The sequence below is a fragment of the Lygodium microphyllum genome, chromosome 30 (assembly GCF_053477565.2).
Source record: "Lygodium microphyllum isolate KBCC chromosome 30, Lygodium_microphyllum_v1.1.10, whole genome shotgun sequence".
Taxonomy (NCBI): domain Eukaryota; kingdom Viridiplantae; phylum Streptophyta; class Polypodiopsida; order Schizaeales; family Lygodiaceae; genus Lygodium; species Lygodium microphyllum.
The window spans coordinates 282829-300000 of NC_141164.1; the positions used below are offsets into that span (position 1 = coordinate 282829).

The 17172-nt window shown below is 55.9% G+C and overlaps 1 non-coding gene and 2 pseudogenes across 1 annotated transcript; 1 reads left to right on the forward strand and 2 right to left on the reverse strand.

Annotated features, from left to right (window-relative positions):
* The first annotated feature begins 608 nt into the window (after positions 1 to 608).
* LOC148009429 (5.8S ribosomal RNA) lies at positions 609 to 761 on the forward strand. The gene has a single exon (XR_015689819.1). It is a non-coding gene; the product is annotated as a 5.8S ribosomal RNA (ribosomal RNA).
* Positions 762 to 16016: 15255 nt separating this feature from the next.
* On the reverse strand, positions 16017 to 16135 carry LOC148009430 (5S ribosomal RNA; annotated as a pseudogene).
* Positions 16136 to 16956: 821 nt separating this feature from the next.
* Positions 16957 to 17172, reverse strand: part of LOC148009431 (25S ribosomal RNA) — a 1519-nt pseudogene continuing 1303 nt past the window's right edge.

The window sequence follows — 17172 nt, forward strand, 5'->3', positions numbered from 1 at the left end:
TAGACGCAAAATTTGCATCTATTTACACGCACTTATAGATGCTATGATAGACGCGCCCGACTTTGTGCGTCTAACCTGCACGTCTATGCCTCATTTCTATTGTAGTGATACAAGGGAAGCTTGTTGAGCACGTCCTAGAAAAACACTCAAAACCAAAATGAAAAACTATATAAGGGACTTATGAAAGTTCAAGATTCCCTCTAAGGATAAGAGATCCCCCTTTTATAGTTGCAAGGGAGTCTCTTTTACAATATAATATATGGTTATTTTATTGTAGAGAAGGAATTCTCTAGAAGATGGTTTTTCTGAAAAGGTGGGAGAGCCACATGATTTTTCATGTGAAAGGATACCTTTCTCCCTTAGCAAATGGTTTTACGTATGAGAGGGTGGCAGAGCCACATGTTTATTCACATGGGAGAGTACTACCCCCAAATGAATTTTGAAAAGAGTTATCTTCTTGATTTTTTCCATGTGCCCCTTGTCTTGTCTGAGATTCCTCCCCTCGGGAGGATCGAAAAACAAAACGCAACAACTCTCAGCACCATACTCACTTAGTGGACATGGCATGAAGGTGCACACCCGACTCACAAAACAAAACAAAAAAAAATGACTCTCAGCAATGGATATCTTGGCTCTTGCAATGATGAAGAACGTAGCGAAATGCGATACGTAGTGTGAATTGTAGAATTCCGCGAATCATCGAGTCTTTGAACGCAACTTGCGCCAGTAGCTCGTCCAAGGGCATGCCTGCTTGAGCGTCCCTAACTCCCCCACACCCTCTCCCCTTCTTCGAGGGAGAGGGTGGAATTGGTCGTCCGTGCTCCGATGTGATGCCGCTGTTGGCTGAAATGTACCGGCAACACCGTGCGGTGACGTTGCTCCGCAAGGGTGGTTCGTCTCCTCGTCGAGGTGGCGGCTATTTGCGGGTGCCTCTTCGCGGGTGCACGTGTCAGATCGGGCTCTTCGGAGCCGGGGCTTGCCCTCGGTGATCGGAAACGCAACTCGGACCTCAAATCAAGCAAGGCTACCCGCTGAGTTTAAGCATATCACTAAGCGGAGGAAAAGAAACTAACCAGGATTTCCCTAGTAGCTGCGAGCGAACCGGAAAGAGCCCAGCTTGGAAATTGCACGGCTTTGCCGTGCAAATTGTAGTCTGGAGAGGCATCCTTTGCAGCGGACGGAGCCCAAGTCCCCTTGGAAAGGGGCATCAGAGAGGGTGAGAGCCCCGTCGAGCTCGGACCCTGTCGCTCCACGAGGCGCCGTCGACGAGTCGGGCTGTTTGGGAATGCAGCCCTAAGTGGGTGGTAAATTCCATCCAAGGCTAAATATGGGCAAGAGACCGATAGTGAACAAGTACCGCGAGGGAAAGATGAAAAGGACTTTGAAAAGAGAGTTAAAAAGTGCTTGAAATTGCTGGGAGGGAAGCAAATGGAGGCCGCGGGTGTGCCCTGGTCGGATGCAAAATGCTGTGAACTGGTCCGCCGCTCGACGCGGGGCACTAGTCAGCGTGGGCCGGTGCGGCGGGACAAGAGCGGGCTTTAGATGGCTCGCCGATGCCGTCGCCTCGGTCAAGGAACGAAGCGTGCGCCACTTGTGGTGGGCTCTGCACCTGCACACTCGGGACACTGGCGCTCTGGGCTTTCCATCCGACCCGTCTTGAAACACGGACCAAGGAGTCTAACATGTGCGTGAGCCGGTGGGTGGCAAACCCATGGAGGCGCAAGGAACCTGACAGGTGGAATCCCCTTCACGGGGTGCACCATCGACCGACCATGATCTTCTGTGAAAGGTTTGAGTGGGAGCGTACCTGCTGGGACCGAAAGATGGTGAACTATGCTTGAGCAGGGCAAAGCCAGAGGATGGGTGACAGAGAATTAGGGTTTGATTCAGGAGAGGGAGCCTGAGAAACGGCTACCACATCCAAGGAAGGCAACATGCGCACAAATTACCCAATCCCGATACGGGGAGGTAGTGACAATAAATAACAATACTAGGCTTTTATAAGTCAGGTAATTGGAATGAGTACAATCTAAATCCCTTAACAAGGATCCATTGGAGGGCAAGTCTGGTGCCAGCAGCCGCGGTAATTCTAGCTCCAATAGCGTATATTTAAGCTGTTGCAGTTAAAAAGCTCGTAGTTGGATCTCGGGGCGGGGCGTGCGGTCCGCCTCTTTTGGTGTGCACTGATCGCCCCACCCTTTCTGTCGGAGACGAGCTCCCAGACTTAATTGGCTGGGACGTGGATTCGGCGATGTTACTTTGAAAAAATTAGAGTGCTCAAAGCAAGCCTATGCTCTGAATACATTAGCATGGAATAATGCGATAGGACTCTGGTCTTATTGTGTTGGTCTTTGGGACCAGAGTAATGATTAATAGGGATAGTTGGGGGCATTTGTATTTCATTGTCAGAGGTGAAATTCTTGGATTTATGAAAGACAAACTACTGCGAAAGCATTTGCCAAGGATGCTTTCATTAATCAAGAACGAAAGTTGGGGGCTCGAAGACGATCAGATACCATCCTAGTCTCAACCATAAACGATGCCGACTAGGGATTGGCGGATGTTATTTTGATGACTTCGCCAGCACCTTATGAGAAATCAAAGTTTTTGGGTTCCAGGGGGAGTATGGTCGCAAGGCTGAAACTTAAAGGAATTGACAGAAGGGCACCACCAGGAGTGGAGCCTGCGGCTTAATTTGACTCAACACGGGGAAACTTACCAGGTCCAGACATAGTAAGGATTGACAGATTGAGAGCTCTTTCTTGATTCTATGGGTGGTGGTGCAGGACCGTTCTTAGTTGGTGGAGTGATTTGTCTGGTTAATTCCATTAACGAACGAGACCTCAGCCTGCTACCTAGTTACACGAAGGATCCTCTTCGTGGCCAACTTCTTAGAGGGACTATGGCCGTCTAGGCCATGGAAGTTTGAGGCAATAACAAGTCTGTGATGCCCATAGATGTTTTGGGCCCCACACGCGCTACACTGATTAATTCAATGAGTTTACCACCTGGGTCGAGAGGTCTGGGTAATCTTTTGAAATTTCATTGTGATGGGGATAGATCATTGCAATTATTGATCTTCAACACCATGGTAGGCCTCTATCCTGGCATCGAAAGTTGATAGGGTAGAAATTTGAATGAAGCATCGCCGGCGCTGAGGCCGTGCGATTTGGGAAGTTATCATGATTCACCACATTACCGAGCAAGCCCACATCGGTCTTTTATCTAATAAATGAGTCCCTTCCAGAAGTCGTGAGTTGGTGCACGTATTAGCTCTAGAATTACTACGGTTATCCGAGTAGCAAGGTACCATCAAAGAAACTATAACTGATTTAATGAGCCATTCGCAGTTTCACAATACAAGAGAGTTTATACTTACACATGCATGGCTTAATCTTTGAGACAAGCATATGACTACTTGCAGGATCAACCAGGTAGCTATCTTTCATCACACAAGTAGCACCGCTACTGCACGTTCCAACTCCACATCAAGTGTGGCTGCGGGGCAAAAAGGCACGACCTCATCACCAATGTGTTGTTCTTGATGTAAAGAGAAAGAGGGGAGGAGCACGAAGGCTTGAAAGTTTATGGGGAGAAAAAGAAAATGACAAATGGGGATGGGACGAGGGTATGCTTTCGTTTCCCACTGTGGACAAAGCCGCACACGAGCACATGCATCGGCCATCGCCACCACCACACACGAGGCGTGCTCTACGTTGTCTTGTCTGCCACATTCCGAGCTCATGTCGAGTCAAAAGACGATGGAGACACTCATGCATTCCACCGTTTCACGTCAACAAGAGCCCATCATGAGGTGCACTCAACCCCACCGGGAACAAGCCCCGCCGACGAAGAAGCACCTCAATCACATCGTTCCATCCGTATCGATACAAGCCGCACAATATTCACCACGAGATTCGCTGTTAGCATTGAGAACCATGGAGCTCGAACACGATCTTGCCACCAACGAGACACGTGTTCAAGGCATCGCACTTCGCTCCTCACCGCATAGTGGGCACATGTTGACTGCCACGACGCGATGTCCTTGCAAGGATCACCACAAGTCGCTTGAGCCTAGCCGTTTGATGGGGGGTACATGGCATTTTCTCACGAGACAATCCTCGCGGACAAGATGGATGCGGGGACCATACGCCTCACCTCACCCTCCCTTGGATCTCCAAGGAGTGTTTCGATGGAGCAAGCACCACTAGCCTCATAGGTGCAATCGGCTCCAACGGCAAGGCATACCTACAAAGCCTGAAATTTCTTTGGGGGGGGGAGGATGGAGGGTGCGTCGCGACATGGCGTGTTGAGGGGGGAAGGGGGGGAGGGGCAATTTTGGAGGGGAGGAGGGCGCGTCGCGACATGGCGTGGTGCGTGTTGAGGGGGGGAAGGGGGGAGGGCCGAATTTTGGAGGGGTGGGGGGGGGGGGCGAATTTTGGAGGGGGGGATGTGTCTGTTGAGGGGGGAAGGGGGGGCCGAATTTTGGAGGGGGGGGGATTTTGGAGGGGAGGGGAGGCCGCGTCGCGACATGGCGTGGTGTGTGTTGAAGGGGGGGGAATTTTGGAGGGGGGAGTGTCGCGACATGATGTGGTGTCTGTTGAGGGGGGAAGGGGGGGCACGTTGCCTCGTGTCATGTCATGGGTCTGGGGGGGGATGTCATGTCATGTTGGGTAGGGGGAGGGGGCGCGTTGCATTGTGTCGTGTCAAGGGGGGAGGGGGGGATGTCATGATATGATGGGGAGGGGGAGGGGGGCGCAGCGCATCACGTCACATCGTGTCATGGGGGGGCGCGAGGGGGGGATGTCATGTTATGTTGGGGAGGGGGCGGGTGTGTCGCATCATGTCATGGGGGGGGGTGTCATGTTATGTTGGGGAGGGGGGCGCGTCACGTCGTGTCGTGGCATGGGGGGGGAGGGGGCGTCGCGACATGGTGGGTGGGTGTGTGTGTTGAGGGGGGGGAAAGGGCGCGTTACGACATGGTGTGGTATGTGTTGAGGGGGGAGGGGGGGCACGTCGCGTCCTGTCATGTCATGGGGGGGGAGGGGGGAGGATGCCATGTTATTTTGGGGAGGGGGAGGGGGGCCCGTCACGTCGTGTCCTGTCATGGGGTGGGGGGATATCATGTCATGTTGGGGAGGGGAAGGGTGGCGCGGTGCATCGTGTCATGTCATGGGGAGAGGGGGGGATGCCATGTTATGTTGGGGAGGGGGTGGGGGGCGCATCACATCATGTCATGGGGGGGGGAGGGGGGATGTCATGTCATGTTGGGGAGGTGGGCATGTCGCGTCATGTTGTGGCATGGGGGGGGAGGGGGGGCAGGATGTCATGTTATGTTGGGCAGAGGGAGGGGGTGCATTGCATCCTATCGTGTCATGGAGGGGGGGATGTCATGTTATATTGGGGAGGGGGAGGGGGGCGCATCGCGTCGTGTCATGGGGGGGACGGGGGGGATGTCATGTTATGTTGGGGACGGGGAGGGGGGCGCATCGCATCACATCACGTCGTGTCGTGTCGTGTCGGGGGGGAAGGGGGGTATGTCATGTTATGTTGGGGAGGGGGCGCGTCGTGTCACGTCGTGTCATGGGGGGGGATGTCATGTCAGGTTGGGGAGGGGGAGGGGGAGGCATCGCATTGTGTCATGTCGTGTCATGGGGGGGAGGGGGGATGTCATGTTATGTTGGGGAGGGGGGCGAGCACATTGCGTCATGTCATGGGGGGGATGTCATGTTATGTTGGGTTGGGGAAGAGGGGCGCGTCGCGTCGTGTCATGTCATGCGGGGGGCGCATCGCGACATGGTGTGGTGTGTGTTGAGGGGGGAAGGGGGGGGCCGAATTTTGGAGGGGGGATGTCATGTTATGTTGGGGAGGGGAGGGGAAGGGGGGCACGTCGCGTCGCATCACATCGTGTCATGTCGTGTCATGGGGGGGAAGGGGGGATGTCATGTTATGTTGGGGAGGGGGGCGCGTCGCGTCGGGTCGTGTCATGGGGGGGGATGTCATGTCATGTTGGGGAGGGGAAGGGGGAGGGGGAGGAGTCGCGTCGTGTCGTCTCATGGGGGGGGGCGCGTCGCGACATGGTGTGGTGTGTGTTGTGGGGGGAAGGGGGAGCCGAATTTCGGAGGGGGGGAGGGCACGTTGGAACATGGTGTGGTGTGTGTTGGGGGGGGAGGGGGCGTCATGGTGGGTGGGGGTGTGTGTTAAGAAGAGGGCGGCACGTCGCGTCATGTCATGTCATGGGACGGGGGGGATGTCATGGGGGGGGGCGCATCGCGACATGGTGTAGTGTTTGTTGAGGGGGGAAGGGGGGGCCGAATTTTGGAGGGGGGGAGGGCACGTCGCGACATGGTGTGGTGTGTGTTGGGGGGGGCGTCATGGTGGGTGGGTGTGTGTGTTAAGGGGAGGGGGGGCACATCGCATCGTGTCATGTCATGGTGCGGGGGGGGGGGGGGAGATGTCATGGGGGGGGCCATGTTGCGACATGGTGTGGTGTGTGTTGAGGGGGGAAGGAGGGGGGAGCGAATTTTGGAGGGGGGGAGGGCGCATCACGACATGGTGTGGTGTGTGTTGGGGGAGGGGTGTCATGGTGGGTGGGTGTGTGTTAAGGGGAGGAGGGCACGTCGCATCGTGTCATGTCATGGGGCGGGGGGGGGAGGGGGAGATGTCATGTCATGTTGGGGAGGGGGAGGGGGCGCGTCGCATCGTGTCGTGTCGGGGGGGGATGTCATGATATGTTGGGGAGGGGGAGGGGGGGGCCGCGCATCACATCCTGTCATGGGCGGGGGGGCTCGAGGGGGGGATGTCATGTTATGTTGGGGAGGGGGGCAGGTGCATCGCGTCATGTCATGGGGGTGGGGGGAGGGGGGATGTCATGTTATGTTGGGGAGGGGGGGTGTCACGTCATGTCGTGGCATGGGGGGAGGGGGGGGATGTCATGTTATGTTGGGGAGAGGAAGGGGGGCGCGTCGCGTCGTGTCGTGTCATGGAGGGGGGGATGTCATGTTATATTGGGGAGGGGGAGGGGGGCACATCGCGTCGTGTCATGGGGGGGACAGGGGGGATGTCATGTTATGTTGGGGAGGGGGAGGGGGCGCGTCGTGTCGCATCGCATCATGTCATGTCGTGTCATGGGGGGGGGGAAGGGTGGATGTCATGTTATGTTAGGGAGGGGGTGCGTCGCATCGCGTCGTGTCATGGGGGGGGAATGTCATGTCATGTTGGGGAGGGGGAGAGGGACACGTCGCATCGTGTCGTGTCGTGTCATGGGGGGAGGGGGGGATATCATGTTATGCTGGGGAGGGGGCGGGCACGTCACGTCGTGTCATGGGGGGGATGTCATGTTATGTTGGGTTGGGGGAGGGGGGCACATGGCATCGTATCGTGTCATGGGGGGGGCGCGTCGCGACATGGTGTGGTGTGTGTTCAGGGAGGAAGGGGGGCCCGAATTTTGGAGGGGGGGAGGGCGCGTCGCGACATGGTGTGGTGTGTGTTGGGGGCGGAGGGGGCATCATGGTGGGTGGGGGTGTGTGTTAAGGGGAGGGAGGCATGTCACGTCGTGTCATGTCATGGGATAGGGGGGGTTGTCATGGGGGGGGACGGGGGGGCGTGCATCGCGACATGGTGTGGTGTGTGTTGAGGGGGGAAGGGGGGGTCAAATTTTGGAGGGGGAGGAGGGCGCATCCTGACATGGTGTGGTGTGTGTTGGGGGGGCGTTATGGTGGGTGGGTGTGTTTGTTAAGGGGAGGGGTACGTCGCATCGTGCCATGTCATGGGGCGGGGGGTGCGCATCGCGACATGGTGTGGTGTGTGTTGAGGGGGGAAGGGGGCAGGCCGAATTTTGGAGGGGGGAGGGCGCGTCGCGACATGGTGTGGTGTGTGTTGAGGGGAGAGAGGGGGGCGTCGCATCGTGTCATGTCATGGGGAGGGGTGGGGAGGGGGGAGGATGCCATGTTATGTTGGAGAGGTGGAGGGGGCTGTGTCGCGTCGTGTCCTATCATGGGGTGGGGGGGGATGTCATGTCATGTTGGGGAGGGGAAGGGGGGCATGGTGCGTCGTGTCATGTCATGGGGAGAGGGGGGGATGCCATGTTACGTTGTGGAGGGGGTGGGGGTGCATCACGTCATGTCATGGGGGGAGGGGGGATGTCATGTTATCTTGGGGAGGGGGGCATGTCACGTTGTGTCATGGCATGGGAGGGGGGGCTTTGCGACATGGTGGGTGGGTGTGTGTCTTGAGGGAAGCGGGGGGGAGGGCATGTCGCAACATGGTGTGGCGTGTGTTGAGGGGGGAGAGGGGGGGTGTCGCATCGTGTCATGTCATGGGGAGGGGGGGAGGATGCCATGTTATGTTGGGGAGGGGGAGGGGGCGCGTCGTGTTGTGTCCTATCATGGGGTGGGGGGGGATGTCATGTCATGTTGGGGAGGGGAAGGGGGGCATGGTGCATCGTGTCCTATCATGGGGAGAGGCGGGGATGCCATGTTATGTTGGGGAGGGGGTGGGGGGCGCATCGCATCATGTCATGGGGAGGGCGGGAGGGGGGATGTCATCTTATGTTTGGGAGGGGGCGCATCGCGTCGTTTCATGGCATGGGGGGGATGTCATGTTATGTTGGGGAGGGGGGTGTGTCGCGTCCTATCGTGGCATGGGGGGGTGGATGTCATGTTATGTTGGGGAGGGGGAGGGGGCACGTCGCGTCGTGTCATGTCATGGAGGGGGTGATGTCATGTTATGTTGGGGAGGGGGAGGGGGAGGGGGGCGCATCGCTTCGTGTCATGGGGGGGACAGGGGGGATGTCATGTTATGTTGGGGAGGGGGAGGGGGAGGGGGGCACGTCGCATCGCATCACGTCATGTCGTGTCATGTCAAGGGGCGGGAAGGGGGGATGTCATGTTATGTTGGGGAGGGGGGCGAGTCATGTCGCGTCGTGTTATGGGGGGGGATGTCATGTCATGTTGGGGAGGGGGAGGGGGATGCATCGCGTCGTGTCGTGCCGTGTCATGGGGGGGGAGGGGGCAAGCACGTCGCATTGTGTCATGGGGGGGATGTCATGTTATGTTGGGGAGGGGGGAGGGCATGTCGCGTCGTGTCATGGGGGGATGTCATGTTATTTTGGGTTGGGGGAGGGGGGCGCATCGCGTCGTGTCATGTCATGGGGGGGGATGTCATGGGGGGGGCGTGTCACAACATGTTGTGGTGTGTGTTGAGGGGGGAAGGGGGGGGCTGAATTTTGTGGGGGGGGCAGGGCACGTCGCGACATGGTGTGGTGTGTGTTGAGGGGGGGTGTCATGGTGGGTGGGTGTGTGTGTTAAGGGGAGGGGGGCACGTCGCATTGTGTCATGTCATGGGGCGGGGGGGAGGGGGGATGTCATGCCATGTTGGGGAGGGGGAGGGGGTGCGTCACATCGTGTCGTGTCATGGGGGGGAGGGGGGGATGTCATGATATGTTGGGGAGGGGGAGGGGGGCGCGGCACGTCACGTCGTGTCATGGGGGAGGGGGGTGCGAGGGGGGAGGTCATGTTATGTTGGGGAGGGGGCGGGCACGTTGCGTCATGTCATGGGGGGGGGAGGGGGGATGTCATGTTATGTTGGGGAGGGGGCGCATCACATCATGTCATGGCATGGGGGGGAAGGGGGCGTCGCGACTTGGTGGGTGGGTGTTGTCAATAATCCCAATGTGGGGTTGATCATGGTGTGTACAAAATGATTGATACATTATCATGGAGGATTGTAATAGACAAGGAACTCCATGGCTACAAAGAGAAGGCAAACAATATGCACACTCAACAAATGTTCTCTTCTTATTATTCATTGCATACAATGGCTATACTTTTATAGAAGAGATAAGGCCTCATTTATGTAGCCTCACACTTTCCATGTGTGTCCCCATGTGACACCATACAACCCACACTTTACATGTGTGCCCTATGTGGTACACTTTACTCCACATCTCTCATCCATATTCATGCACCATACAATCTTAAGCACACAAGAGTGCTTTCACATAATACACACCCGCAAATACCGAAGCTTACATTCTCAACACCCCCTTTTAAGCGAGGTGTTTACTTTACCTTATCACCCGTCCAATGTAGCATTACATGACCGCAATTGCTACTTCTTAACACTCCCCCTCAATGCAATATTGGAGTGTTTATATGACTAGACACTTCTAGTCCACCATATGCATGTTTTATGTGCGTGTACAATGTTCGTTTGAGCACCACTTGCTCAGGTGAACCTACCCCATCCTTTTTGAACAATCCTAGATGTTCGGGAAATGTATGACAAACCTCAAGGTGCAACAGTCATGTGCACACACCACGCACTCGCAAAATTCTTTTTGAGATCTCAATCTCAGGTAGAGAACCCCTCACACAAGCCAATTCTTGTGCAACCTCGTCTCAAATAGACTCTTTTGAGACACACATGCATGTAGATACATTCATTCTGAGCCTCTAGATGGGCTCGGGTAGAGTACCCTCATACCATGGATGAAGTACAATTTTTCATTTTCAACTCTCAAGTTCAGCTATCATTATCCACAATACAAATGTGAATTTTTTTACATTGTTTCACACAAACATTTTTAGAATGTATAACTTAACTTTTGCTTTGGTGTATGAATGGGGCTTTACACATGCCAAAAACCCAGAAAAGATAAGGTTGCCACATGGCAACTCCTTTGCCCCATCGTCACTGGCAAGCTTCTTCTTTTTTTTGTTTGACTCTTCGTTTCTGTGCTCTTTCTCTCTCTCTCTCTCTCTCTCTCTCTCTGTGCCCTGCTTAGAGTGTTTCAATAATGCACTTATTGCTATCAATTATATATTCTCAGAATCAAAAGCTTCTCTAGCACCAACTCGATGACGAGGGATGCCATGATCGAGCTTATGTACAGTCATCCAGGATTGTGAGGTAGATTGCCTGTGAAAAACGCAGAAGAGGAGAAGAGAAGCAGCAAAACTTTGTGTCTGATGGGGGCTCGGAAGCAGAAGTGGACGCCAAAGCAAGAGGCTGCCTTGCGGGCAGGCGTGGAGAAGCATGGCCCATGACACCGTAGGTGAGGGTGTCTGTGCCGGTGAAGCCCGTAGGGTCGCCGGTCTACAGACCAGAGTCATGATCCTCCAACTTCAGGCCTGCAAAGGCCTTACGATTCACCGAAGGGGCCAATCCAAACCTTCCTGCGAATAGCATCATTGTTGTGGATGCCACCATGATCGGGTTAGTTGGAGAGTCGATGAAGTTGTAGCGCACACGCAAGAGCTCCCTTTTTTTGCACTCGTAGAGAGGGCAAGCACGCAGGAAAGGAGGAGACAGTGTTGGTCTTGTTGGCCTTGAGGCCTCAGAAGTCACAGGTGGAAATGGAGGAGGGCAAGGCCAGAGCTGCCTAGCTGTGGCCATCGCGTCTTCAAAAATCACACACCTCTCTGATGCTACTTCTTCTTCTTCTTCTTCTTTTGCCGCCTCCGTTGCTGCCGCTTCTTGAGTTAATCACTCAATTGCAATCAATTTCTTGACCTTTGCAACCCTATTTGCTGCAAGGTCTTCTGAATAGTCTTCGATTCGTTTTCACCCTTTTGAACAGTGTTGTATGCTGTTTTCTTGGAGCTTTGTGCAGTCTGCATGCAGACATCATCATGAATCCTTGCATCGTCATCCCAATCATTCCATCTACCTGCTTTGGTATTTATTATCTTTCCAGCATGCATCTTCAAGGATGCTTTTACCAATCTTCTCTATTTGATAAGCCTCCAAGGTGCCAACCATGTGAAAGCCTTCCTTGCTTCCACTCTGAATTCTCTTCCTTGAGCATACACATGAGACATGCCTCAGCTGACATGCTCCATCTTGGATTTTAGCCAATCAAACACCACTTGCCATTCCAATGACAGCAAGCATATGCACCTTTACATGCTCCTTGCTCAATAGCAGGAGCCAATAGGACAATAATGTCCACAAAGAGAAACCCTTCTGTTCTTTGAGCATTGTTCCATGTTCAACAACAATAATCAAGAGGCAAAATGACCAAATACCTTTGACTTCTATTAGTAGCTTCTTTGTTGACAGTGGCTCCATGACTTGTGCTGAAAAACTCCATTTTCAGCCTCCATAATTCACAACTCCTTCATTTGATGTTGATGGCCTCTTTGTAATCCTAAAAATTTTCAGCTCCCTCATTTGCAATCATAATAGTAATGAGTGTGCAAGATTTTTAAGGAAAGAATGGCTAAAACATACTAAGGCTAAATTCAAGAAAACCACATACAATGATATCTACACATATAAGTACACCATGATCAATAGCCCTAAACCTTGGCTCTGATACCATGTCAATAATCCCAATGTGGGGTTGATCATGGTGTGTACAAAATGATTGATACATTATCATGGAGGATTGTAATAGACAAGGAACTCCATGGCTACAAAGAGAAGGCAAACAATATGCACACTCAACAAATGTTCTCTTCTTATTATTCATTGCATACAATGGCTATACTTTTATAGAAGAGATAAGGCCTCATTTATGTAGCCTCACACTTTCCATGTGTGTCCCCATGTGACACCATACAACCCACACTTTACATGTGTGCCCTATCTGGCACACTTTACTCCACATCTCTCATCCATATTCATGCACCATAAAATCTTAAGCACACAAGAGTGCTTTCACATACTACACACCCGCAAATACTGAAGCTTACATTCTCAACAGGTGTATGTGTTGGGGGGGGAGGGTGCGTCGCGACATGGTGTGGTGTGTGTTGAGGGGGGAGGGGGGGCATCGCGTCATGGTGGGAGGGTGTGTGTGTTGAGGGGAGGGCGGCACGTCGCGTCGTGTCATGTCATGGGGGCGGGGGGAGGTGGGAGGAGTCCCGCCCTTCCCCCCACGACATGGCAACCCCCTGAAAAAACCTCGCTCCATCCATCCCACCCCACCTCACCTCAAAAAGCCACGCTCAACCCACCTCACCCCCCCACGATACAGCACACCCTCATCCCCTCCCCCACCTCTCAAAAAACCCCCAACCCATCCCCACCTCACCTCATCCCACACCACCCCACCTCGCCTCACCCCCCCAACGACATGGCGCACCTTCCCCCCCTAAGAAAACCCCGCTCCACCCAACCCCCCGCCCCCCCATGACATGGCACAACCCCACCCCACCTCATCTCCCCACGACATGGCACACCCTCATTCCCCCCTATCCCCCCAACCTCTCAAAAAACCCCCCACCCTACCCCACCTCACCTCAAAAAAAACCCCCTCTCAACGCACCCCACCTCACCCCCCCCAAAAAACCCCACTCCACACCACCCCACTCCACCTCATCCCCCAAGACATGGCACAACCCCCCCTCCCCCAAAAAAAAACCCGCTCCATCCATCTGACCCAACCTCACCTAGCCTCAAAAAACCCCGCTCAACCCACCTCTACCCGCCAGGACACATCACACCCTCATCGCCTCCCCCCCTCCCCCAAAAAAAACCCAATCCATCCAACCCAACCCACCTAACCTCAAAAAACCCCGCTCAACCCTCCACGACACATCACACCCTCATCGCCTCCCCCCCACCCCACCTTACCTCACCTCCCCTCAAAAAATGCTCCTCAACCCACCCCACCTCACCCCCCCAAAAAACTTCACTCCACCCTAAATCCCCCCCTCCCACCTCACCTTACCCCCCATGACATGGTGCATCTTCCCCCTAAGCAAACCCCGCTCCACCCAACCCCCGGCCCTCCCCCCCCCCAAAACACCTCAACAACCCCACCCCACCTCACCTCAACCCCCCACGATGTGGTGCACCTTCCCCATAAGAAAACCCCGCTCCACCCAACCCCCCGTCCTCCCCCCCAAACACCTCACACCACCCCAACCCACCCCACCCCCCCACGACGTGGTGCACCTTCCCCCTAAGAAAACCCCACTCCACCCAAGCCCCCGCGCCCCCCCCAAAAAAAAAAACCCCACTCTACCCAAGACCGTCATCCAAAAAAAAAAAATCCACTCCACCCAAGTCCGTTCCCCCCACCCCCCATCCAAAAGAAAAGCCACTCCACTGAAGGCCCCCTCCCCTGCCCTCCCCCCCGCACCTCACCCACCCACAACACGGCGTATCCCCCCCACCCCACCCCCAAAAACCTTGCTCCATACAAACCACCACACCTCACCTCAAAAAACCCTGCTCAACCCACCCCACCCCACCTCACCCCCCCTATGACATGGTACACCCTGTGCCCCATGGCATGGCACACCCCGTGCCCCACGGCATGGCACACCCCCCCAGCCCACCTCGAAAAATCCCGCTCCATCCACACCACCCCACCCCACCTCAAAAAACCCTGCTCAACCCACCCCACCTCATCTCAGCCCCCCATGACACGGCGCATCCGCCCCCCCACACCCCACCTCAAAAAACCCCGCTCAACCCACCTCACCTCACCTCACCCCCCCACGACACGGCACACCCCCTGCCCCACAACAAGGCGCACCCCACCTCGAAAAACCCTGCTTCGTCCACACCACCCCACCACGCCTCGAAAAACCCCGCTCGACCCACCCCACCTCACCTCACCTTCCCACGACACGGCCCATCCCACCCCACCTCACCCCCCCGCGACACGGTGCATCCCCCCTGCACCCCACCTCGAAAAACCCCCTCCATCCACACCACCCCACCACTCCTCGAAAAACCCCAATCGACCCACCCCACCTCACCTCACCCCCCCATGACACGACACACCCCCCACCCTACCTCACCTCACCCCCCCACGACACGGCGCATCCCACCCCACCTCACCTCCCCACGACATGATGCATCCCCTGTGCACCCCACCTCCAAAAACCCCGCTCAACCCACCCCACCTCACCTCACCCCCCCACGACACGGCACACCCCCCCCACCCCACCTCACCTCAACCCCCCACGACGCGGCGCATGCCCCCCGCAACCCACCTCCAAAAACCCCGCTCCATCCACACCACCCGACCACGCCTCGAAAAACCTTGCTCGACCCACCACACCTCACCTCACCCCCCCAGGACACGGCACACCCCCCCCCACCACACCTCACCTCACCTCACCCCCCCACGACACGGCGCATCCCCCCCACACTCCACCTCGAAAAACCTGCTCCATCCACACCACCCCACAATGCCTTGAAAAACCCCACTCGATCCAGCACACCACAGCTCAGCTCACCCCCCCCCACCCCACCCCACCCCACCTCATCCCCCCACGACAAGGCGCATCCCCCGCACACCACACCTCAAAAAACCCCGCTCGACCCACCCCACCTCACCTCACCCCCCCTTACACGACAAGGCACATACCCCCCCCACCCCACCTCACCTCACCCCCCACGACATGGCGCATCCCACCCGACCTCACCCCCCCACGACACGGTGCATCCCCCGCGCACCCCACCTCGAAAAAACCCCGCTCCATCCACACCACGCCACCCCACTACGCCTCAAAAAACCCCTCTCAACCCACCGCACGTCACCTCACCCCCCCACAACATGGCACACCCTCCCTTCTCAGAAATCCCACTCCGCAATGACACGACACACACACCCCATTGCACACAACCCCCTCCTGCGACATGGAACCACCCACCCCCAGACGGACCTCCTCAAAAAACCCCCCCACGACATGGCACCACCCAACCCCCCCGCGACATGGCACACCCTCCCTCCTCAGAAATCCCCGCTCCAACAACCCGCCCGCACAACATGGCATGCCCTCTCTCCTCGGAAAACCCCGCTCCACCAAACCCCCCCACAACATGGCACACCCTCCGCTCCCCAAAAACCTCGCATCGTGAGGAGGGGTATCACGTGAAAGCGAGGCAGAGGGAGGGACCATGCACGACGTACACAAAGACAATCGCGACGAGGAGAGGAGGCACCGCGTCATGGCAAGGCGAGGGGGTTTCCTACCACGATGTCAGCGTTGGAGAGTCAAGACGTGATCTGAGGGGATTTCCATGCCATGGTCTCGAAACAAGCATGCAAAAGGGTGCAGCACCAGGACTTCCCGAGAGGTCACCCATTCCAGTATTGTTCTAGCCCAAGCGTGCTTAATTGCGGAGTTCTGATGGAATCCAGTGTATTAGCGCTGGTATGACCGCACCACGAACACAAAGGAATTCCAAAGAGCTCTTGTACACTCACAAAGTGGCACGAGAGAGCTCAAGAGTGAGGCATGGTGGCATGCCATGCCGTTCATGCCACGGAGGACGCGACTCAACGCGAAGCCTAAACCCCGCGCACATGGAGGCAACGCACAAAAGATTGAATGCCGCCGTCGCGTGCCATTTCTAACATGAAGGGCAAGCATCCACGTGAAGAGCACCCCGTGTACACATAGGCAACGACGTAGAAAAGATCAAGCCGTAGAATACGTGCCATGGAGGACACGTGCCCACAGCATGCCACAAGGCGGTGGGGGAGAGGGGGGCATGCCATTCATACCACGGAGGACCCGTGTCCACGCGAGCACTAAACCCCGCGCACATGAGATTGAGTCATAGAATCCATGCCATGGACGAACTTGGAATGCCATCGATACCGTGGGCGAGCATCCACGTGAAGAGAACCTCGCGCACATAAAGGCAACGAGGTACAAAAGATCAAGTCATAGAATCCACGTCGCGGAGGGCGCATGTCCACATGAAGAAGAGAACCCCACACACATGGAGGCGACGCACAAAAGATTGGAGTCGTAGAATCCATGCCATGGCGGGCGGACTTGAAATACCACGGATGCCGACGAGGCGAGACAAGCACGAAAACCGCACTAATGCAATCGAGCCAAGGGAGGGAATGTGAAGAGAAGGCGATCAAACCACCCGCACGAGCTAAGCTAGATCGGGTGCTCGGTCTGCGCGAGGACTTGGGGGTGCACACAAGGGCCGAGGCCAAGAAAACCCCGTCGAACCGAGTGGAAGGGGGACAAATTGGTGAGGCGGCGGGCTGAATCTCAATGGATCCTAGCAGCAAGGCTACTCTGCCACTTACAATACCCGGCCACATATTTAAGTCATCTGCAAAGGATTCATCTCCCCGATCATTCGGAATTTCCATTCAGAGTCCTCGAGGCGACCACTTCCGGCACCTCGAGGGAGAGTCTCGACACATGCTCTCGGGGACGCACCAGCGCCCCTACTATC